The 9,264-nt window shown below is 37.2% G+C and overlaps 1 long non-coding RNA gene across 1 annotated transcript; it reads right to left on the bottom strand.

Moving 5' to 3' along the window:
• Positions 1-8,429: 8,429 nt before the first annotated feature.
• On the bottom strand, positions 8,430-8,968 carry LOC149213058 (uncharacterized). Its single transcript, XR_016250299.1, has 2 exons — positions 8,850-8,968; positions 8,430-8,743 (listed from the first exon to the last, which is right to left on the bottom strand). It is a non-coding gene; the product is annotated as an uncharacterized LOC149213058 (long non-coding RNA).
• Between the last annotated feature and the right edge of the window lie 296 nt (positions 8,969-9,264).

The raw sequence follows: 9,264 nt of genomic DNA, 5'->3' as shown, positions 1-9,264 counted from the left end.
CTGTATATTTCTTAGGACTCGAAAGAAAAAGAAAAGGCTTCAACTCCTAGTTAGAGAGTCAATAGTTGTGCATACATGCCTTCATTTTGTCGGAATGTAGTTTCTCTTGTCACTTTTGCTCGGAAGATGTTCACGGCCGCCATTATTTTGTTCTAGAATTTTAATTTCAAATTTCAATTAGCCTCGGAATATTTACCGTTCTATGCGGTGTTTTTTCGTAGGTCGTAGTTTCCTGTCTTGCCCGTTTGTTACCTCACGATACTGCCGTGGTAGCCATTACCTGGAGTTCTTGAGGATACATCTGCATTTTTATAGCTAGGTTCCGTAAAGATCAAACAATGCTTCAATATTATTCCATGATTGAATTTGATTCGGTGCTCTTTTCGACATCTGTTTTTCTGCTGGGAGATCCGTCTATTGCTTTTTTTTTTTTTTTTTTTCAGTTATTTTTTCCAATTCCAAATTTTCGTTTGATCTCAGCGGCGAGCAGTCTAGAGGAGCTATTTAGATTCTTGGAATCGGTCCACAGCTCTCTAAAGGGAGTATATCAGCTCAATCTTACATCACAAGCCTTTGAAATTCCCCTCGTATTATGGACTCATGCAGCGATTTTGCTTGGAAGAACAACTTCTTGGTATAGGTGTAATTCCAATCACTGCCATTAATGCAGTAGCTGTACACTTTTAGAGAATTTAGCAGGTAGCTTTTAGAATTCTGCAGACACATTGATAAATGGATAAGCTTCCTAGAGAAGCCACCGTCCCACCGAACTCCATAAGTTTCTTTGTTGTGTAAAAATACCTATTCGCCATCTAATGAAAGCAAGTGTTCTGAGTTATGATCTTTTGATAAGTTGGCAGGTATACTTATGCAGGAAGAAAAGCGGAGAAAAAACCTTAAACATAAATCTACCAATTCAGATTTGGCATTGATGGTCAAAAGGAAGCAGTGCTTCAAAGACAAACAGTGGGAGGAAAATAAATACAAAGTCACAGGTAAAATCATTTCAAGGTACCCCTTTACCAAGGACAAATGCCAAATCAAGTAGAGATGATGAGTGTTATCACTGTGGAAAACCTGGTCATTTTGCTAAGAATTGCATGAAAAGGAGCTATGATCAATTCAAACAAAGAAGATATTTAGGAAATTATGTTGATAGAGATGAAGCAATTAGTTAAGATGTTAGCAATCTTAAATTGTTTGTGTCCAATGCTGCTTTATCAACAAAAACTCATGATGATAATGCTTCGTTTATAGATTCTGGTGCATCAATCCATATGTCATGCAAAAGAGATTGGTTTGATACTTATCATGAGATTAATAAGGGTGGACATATCTATTTTGGAGATAATAGATCACATGAAATTAAAAGATATGGTAATATAAGTGTTATGATGCCTAATGGACAAGAAAAACAAATTCAAAATGTGGTGTATGTTCCTGGATTAAAGAACTTAATTTCAGTCTCTACTATCACAGATCAACATTTAAAAGTTGAATTTGTGAAATCACATTGTTTGGTAAAGGATGTGCAGGACAACTACAAAGTTGTTGCAAAAGGAATGAGAGTTGGAGACTTATACAAGTTGGATGTAATGAAGAATGGGCATTAAGCTTTGGCATCAACAGGCATGTCAACTATAGAACTTTGGCATCAAAGGTATGGACACTTAAATCAAAATGACCTAATGTTACTACAAAAGAAATTGATGGTAGAAGGCCCTCCAATTATAAAGGGTGAACACTTTGAATGTGAAGGTTGTGCACTAAGAAAACAACATAGGGAAGAATTTCCTGTGCATGAAAATAGAAGAAATGTGAAATACTTGAACTGATGCACACTGATGTATGTGGTCCAATGCAAACTAAATCACTTTGTGGAGCACATTACTTTCTTATATTTATTGATAATAGTATTAGATACACCTGGGTATACTTTATAAGAAACAAAAGTGATGTGTTTGAATACTTTAAAGAATTCAAGAGTATGGTTGAAAAGCAAACAGGAAAGAGCATTAAAATTCTTCTATTAGATAAAGGTGGTGAATACACTTCAGGAGCTTTTATCAAATATTGCAAAAAAAATGGAATTATGCAACAATTTACAATGTCACATACACCTCAACAAAATGGAATAGCTGAAAGAAAGAATAGAACATTAGTTGAATGTGCACAAAGTATGATAAAAAGTAAAAGACTTTCTAATAGTTTTTGGGCTGAAGCCATTAATACAGCAGTATACCATTAATACAACTGTATATCTTAAAAACGGAAGCCCTACTAAGTATCTTGAGCACAAAACACCATTTGAAGCATTGTATGGTTTTAAACCTAAAGTTAGTCATTTAAGGATATTTGGAAAGGCCTTTGCTCATATTCCTAAAGAGGATAGGAGAAAATTAGATGCCAAAGCCATCAAATGTATGACAATTAAGAGTATAGTGTCTTGTATATTGTGCTATAGTATATGGTTGGAATTAAGGGGGAGTGTTGGAAAACAATGATAATTCCAACCACTGCCATTAATGCAGTAGTTGGACACCTCTAGAGAATTCAGCAGGTAGCTTCTAGAATTCGGCGGATACATTGACAAATGGATAAGCTTCCTGGAGAAGCCACCACCCCACCGAACTCCAGAAGTTTCTTTGTTGTGTATAAATAGCTATTCGCCATCGAATGAAGGCAAGTGTTCTGAGTTATGCGTTTTGATGTATGATCTCTGATTAGCATGTTACAGCAACTCGTCAATCTAAGGTATCTGGACCCAACTATTTGTCAAGTAAAGCCACTGCCACAAATAAGAAAACCACCCTTTCCTGTTTGAAATTTTCATAGAAATGATATCAGGGTTTTCTTGCTTGAATTTAGTACTATGGCTTTCCATTCTTGGAGATTCCCTTATGTGTTGATTTCCACTAGTGTTGCATATATGAATGTTTCCGGAAATTTGTTATAATTGGGCTCAGATGCATTTATTCTAATTCGGCAGTCGACAATGAAGACGAAGATGACACGGTGGGGAACGAACCCAGTCCTAATCCTAGTATGTGTAAGATACGTCAAAGGAACACATTGGGTGCATATCATCCTCAAGAATCTAACTCCTCTAAAGATTGGGGGCAAATATCAGTGCAAGGGAAAGCGTCTCGACTCCCAGTTTAGCTCGCAGTTGTCTATAATGCGACTTTTTGGAAGCTTTTCCGGTGGGTTTTTCGGGTCAAAATCTGGCAGCAATTTATTGGAATCGCAAGTTTGATAGCTAGTTTCTGCACAATTAAAGCGTCCTTGGGGTTTTTCAGGGTGTTGAATCCAAATATGTAGTTAAAAAACCATTTTAAATAATACAAATCAAGATTTAACCTCAATTTTTTCCGCCGGATTCCGTCACCGTAATCTCCAAAAAGTCGCATTATAAACAACTCCCTTTAGCTCAGCTCAGGGAAGCACAAAATGAAAAATGTGTCGTAATTTATTATTATTTTTTTAAATGTTTATTATTATTAAATATATGATGAAATTATAATTTTAATATTGTAATATGTTTTAAAATAATAATAAATTATATTTTAAGATTTTTAAATTATTTTTTAATATTTTTAAAAGTTTATAGTTTAATTTAAGTAATAAATGAAACTTTTTCCATCTTCTTTACTTTCGTTTGGGTCTGTCCTTCTTTTTTGTTAGGTGCTCTTCTTCCTGTTAAATTTTAATAAATATGATCTTAACTATTTTTTTTCCATGGAAAAAAGCGGTAACCTTTTATTAAAAATTTAATGAAAAGTTACACAATCATATGCAATGTAGCATTCAGCATGTTGCCACCTGGGCTCGCAGCGTTAGTGAACTAACGTGCCAAAGAATAAGAAGGAGAAGAGAAAAAGAACTAAAAAATGGGAAAAAACCTGTCTTCCTTCAGGTTTTTCGCCCCTTTTTCTTTTCAACCTTGCGCCACTCTCCCACAGTGGGCTCGGTCGAGGCAATGACTAACTGGGTTGTTTCATTTTGTTGTCCTATTTCTTTATCTGAATCTGATGTATCTGAATGATGCTGTCGTTTGATGCCTCCCATGCTTTGATCCACGCTTGTCATCTGTTGCTGGGTCTCTGCCTGGAAAGAAGGTGGCTGTAGCTCCTTGTTTACTGCTGTATTTTCCTTTTGGGTCTCTAGTTCAGCCTCCTCTATGTTTGTATCGTCCTCCTCTGCTTCTGTTTCTGCATCTTCTGGTATTATGGGGACTTTCTTTTCCTCGGTTCTTTTCTTTATGACATTGTCTATGTTCTGCCATCCTTTGTGCTTCCTTTGTTGTGGCTTGTTCTTGTTGTGGCTTTTGCATGCATTGAACAGATGACCTGTTTGTTGACATCCCCTGCATCTGAATGCTGTGTTCTCATAGTCCAAAGATTGTTTCCATTGAGTGTTGTTGAAGTTCAGGATGATGTTTTCTGGTAACCCCTGGCTGAGGTCTACCTCGACGCAAATTCTAGCAAAGGTAAAAATCCATTTTAGATGTCTCTCTGTATCAATTTTTAACATTCTTCCGAGAGTACTTCCTATGGCTGCTAAAGATGAAAAGTGCCAAAAATGCATCGGAAGATTATGCAGCCTTACCCATACCGGCATTTTTGATACCACCATGGTGTTTGGATCAAAATCCGGGAACCAAGGAGTGACAAATAATCCCGCACTGCCCCAGAACCATGGTCCTTCGGTAAGAGCTTTATCCCTCTCGTCTTCAGCGCGAAAGACTACTATGAAAAATCCTTTCGAGCATAGGTGAATCCGGCAGTTTTTTGTCCATGTCTTGTGTATCCATTGGTACAAAGCATCCGATCTAGGCCAGAAGCCGTTAAATCTACAAATGACTGCATTTGTTTGTAGATCTGCGCAAATACCCTTTACCTCTGGGATGTCCAACAGAATAGAGGGACTCTCTGGTGCTTCATCTATGATATACTGCCCTGGAGGGGTATTTACATTTGCATGTTCTTTCCCCGTTTGATTTTCTGTCCCCTTTGCTGCATCTCTGTAGGATCCTGTAGGTTTTGATGTAGATCCCTTTGATCCACCTCGCAACCGGAGATTGAGAGTAACCGTTGAATCTTTTGCAACCCTGTAGTGCTGGAGGGTGTGATGTTCCTGCATGCATTTCCCAGAATATATTAAACTTTGAAATGCAGCTGGGGTTCCCAGTTTGTCCTGGATTTTTTGTTTAAGCTCCAGGACCTTCATGCTTCCCCAGATCTGCAGACACACATGTTTGCCTTCTGTTGATCTGATGAAAATGTATTTCACTGCCGAGGAAAAAGGGGTTTCATCTAGATCTACAACTTTCCCCTTTAAAATTCGCCCTGGGACGGCCGCTCCAATCCACGGCGCACTGGAAAGAGGCAGCGAAAGCGGCATACTCCTCTCTTCTTCATAATCGCAGACAGATTTTCCTCTCTGCAATACTCGAGTAATGGCTAGATCCTGCAGATCCAAACCAGAACTGTGAATTTTAGGTCCATGCAATGAAGAGGAGCATGGAGCTGCAGCATGCATGCCCCTCCTGCAGTTTTTCCATGCGTCTGGAATTTGTCGAGGCCTGGCCCCTAAACGCCATACATATCGACGACTTTCTTGTTCACAGGCACTGATTGGGCCTTCGATCTCTCGCCAGAGAACATCCTCCTCGCGGCTCCACGCAGGACGGTGTGTTTCCGTTGAAACCCTTGCCACATAGTCGCGTCGGCTCACTGTATTTTGCTCCCAGTCCGATAACTTTTGACCGCCCTGAACTGAGCATATTTGAGGCAGAGTTTGTCGTTTCTCTGAGGGCGCAGGCGACTTCCCGGCAACTGTTAACCCATGCCCTGGATCTCTTTCAAGTTCTGATACTGGCTTTGGGGCCGATGCGACTGCGCAAACCCTAACCAACGCCACCGCCATCGCTCAAATCCAAATCCCCTTGGCACCAGTCCGTAGCACCTTCTTGGCATAAAATATGATCTTAACTATATCAGAACTATAATATATTATTATACTCTATTTAATTAATTAATTGATTAATTAATTAATTAATTATTCTATTTATTTATTTGTTTTTATTTAATTTATTTTTATATATTTACTTATATATATATATATATATATATATATATATATATATATATAATTATAATTATTATTATAGGATTGGTACTATATAATTACTATATCTAATTACCTTATTTTATAAAGTAAAGTCTTTTATCTAATTAATTTACATTAAATTTATATATAACTTTTTAATCGACCAATAAGTTACCACCATATTAAATTATCTCTTTTAAAAGTTATTAGTTATTATAACTAACTAGCCCCTTTTATGCTTTATTTATACCCTTTATATTATACCTTTCAACTATCTTTTATTTTTTTTATTTATATAAATATTTTTTCTAATAAAATTTAGTTACTATAACTAACTAGAATTTTCTAATAATATTTAAATAAATAAATTTATTGAGGAAAATAATAATTTTTTATTATTTAAAATATATATTTGAATTGATAAAAAAATTTAATATTCTATAACTTTTTAAAACACAAACTTTATAAGACGCTAAATCTTTACCAGCTTAATTCTTAAAAATCTATATTAAGTTGCAAAAAAAATCGAAAAAAAAAAACATTATTCATCTATTTTTAAAGTGACATAAAATTAATATTTTTTCATTTAAGATATCAATGATCTCTAATCTTTCCCGTATTTTAGTGAAACAGAGGGCCCAAATCTCAAAGCAAACGTGCATCCTGATCACGCATGGAAAGGAAATCATTATGCTCAGTTCGTGCTGTCACCATTATGTTTGTTTCAGTGTACGTGGCATTTGTTTCTGTAATGACTCGGTAATTGTTATTTCAGATAATTACTATGGTAAAACATTATGAGTAATAATTTGTTTTACTAAAGACATTATGAGTTTAAAATAAATATAAGAAATTATTTTTGCACATGTGTATGAATGAAATGATGAAATGCTGGCAACCTCCAAAAGGAGGATTTTCTATTAAAAGGAAATAAAATCAGTTATGGAACTGAAAAAGAAACTGCCTCTGACCCAAGGAAAAGGTCCTGGGGAGGAAAAACCCTGGGCTGTTGATGAACAGGCAGGGAAAGATTCCAGAGAGGAAAAATTGCATAATTGAGGTTAAGTCTGATTGTGATCAGATAACCAGCACAGTGGTGCATTAGTCTTGTGGAGGCTGCAGGCCTGCAAGATAGCTCGGGGGGAGATTTCCAGTGTAGTGGATCTCATGGTTGGGCGGTTAAGAGCTATATTGTAACAGGTGGGAGCTGAATGTCAAGCAACAGTAGCAGACTATCAGGTATGTACCTTTAACAGTTAGTTGAGAAACAGGTAAGGTCGGAATACTATCAAACTACAGTGGTGTAGCATTCCTAATAAAGTAAGAGATTATGTAAGCAAGAATGAATGTCTGTGTTTCATTTATTACATAAGAAAAAGAACCAAGTGGTACGGGTAAATGAATCTCTGTATTAAGTAGGAAATATTTGATACAAATGTAAATGTCAGGTTCCTGTATAACCTCAAGGAATTACAGCTTACGCATATACGATGACTGTAATACCCTGGTTATTAACATATAGAAAACTTAAAATATCAGTATATGTTATCTGCTGCTGAACAAATGATTGATATAACAGTGAACGATATCATATACACAACAGTCGTAGAGAACAAGTAAATAACTCTTCGACAGAAGTGTTTTAAATACCATAGCCGATAACAAGATTACCCTACATCCAACTTCTGGGTGTATAAACAAGCTACTAGCAGAATCATTTAAGAGGGACATGACGATAGAATTATACCTGAAGCGGCCGTGACCGAGAATGTATTAAACATATAACAGTGGTGCGTTTATATAAAGAAACGAGAGCATTCACGAAACGGAACCAGAAACTCAATATATCTTGTTAATCTACAGTCATAGCAAAGTATTTATCATCAAGAAGCAATACGCTTAAATAGAAACTGTAGGAAACTCAGAGCCGAGAACAGTAGACGGCAGGGTTACCCTCAGGTAAACCCTTCGTTACTCTTACACCATGAACAAATTTATAAAATTAACCAGCAAGAAATTACTGTTATTAGCCGCGGACCAATAAACACAAATATCAATATTGGATTAAGAAACGATTCAGAGAACTGGAATTGTATACATTCTTAACCATTAAGATCACAACGCCAATCTTTAACGTATATGCGGGCGAGGAAGGGATGCTTGCTCCCATTATTCCAGGAGCAAGTCATAACCCTGACTCCGCCGTAAAGAGAATGGAACATAAAACTGTGGAAAACATGAGTACGAATAATAAGACATAATACATGATACAAGAGCGGATCAGAAACTAGGAAATGCCAGAACAAAACAAATAGGCAGATTTCGAATATATATTCATTACTGTGAAGGGGCCGTAAGGTAGGCCATCAGTTAAACAAAATAATAACTGTATCGAGAGCGGTTAAGAACAAGTCGGTTGGGTAAACCGAATACAGTAGCAATGTTCAGATAAGAAAAGGTACTACATAAAACTCTTCACATCTGAATAAAACTTAAGTACAAACAGTCAACCCTCATTAGGGCCCGAGGGCGTAAACAGAGAGCGACTTCACCACAGGGATTCATGGTTTTACAGTGCAGGATGAAACGCCGCCTGTAAAGCCATACCCAGTTGTGAGCAGGGTGAATAGACCTGAGACACAATAGCACAGGTATGAGCCTAGTCTCGGCCAGAGGGAGCTGTCAACATTCCATTACATTAAACCCTAAGGGTAATACAATCAACGCTAAAAACTTACCCGGTAGTAAGCGGAATGACCTAGAACCTTTCCGGATGAAGGCAGACGCTGAGACCAAACCCTGCACAAGATATCCTGATGATGGCAGACGCTAAGATCAAACCCCTGCACGAGTTATTCGGTGTTAGCAACGGCACAGGTAAATAACAAACATAGCAGGATTCGAAATCAAACATAAAAAGCTATCAATAAATCTTGGAGGATTGCCATGACGGATACTTCCATACCTGCGCAAGAGACCAGACTGCAGAGGGCAGAGCACTGTCGGAGGAAGGGCTGAAGCGTTGATGAAAATGAGCCAAAAACCGAAGAACCCGGCAAGTTATATTGTCAACCAAAACCTAGAAATGATCCACACCGTTCAATCTGGATGAGTGATCTTGGCCGTTCGTTTAAGCGGGAGTATGGCTCGTAA

The sequence above is a fragment of the Pinus tabuliformis genome, chromosome 1_1 (genome assembly GCF_031772625.1).
Source record: "Pinus tabuliformis cultivar Carrire ecotype Pingquan chromosome 1_1, CPIR1, whole genome shotgun sequence".
In the NCBI taxonomy this organism is placed as follows: domain Eukaryota; kingdom Viridiplantae; phylum Streptophyta; class Pinopsida; order Pinales; family Pinaceae; genus Pinus; species Pinus tabuliformis.
The sequence above is the reverse complement of the archived record's forward strand: the minus strand, read 5'-3'. Positions and strand labels throughout refer to the sequence as shown.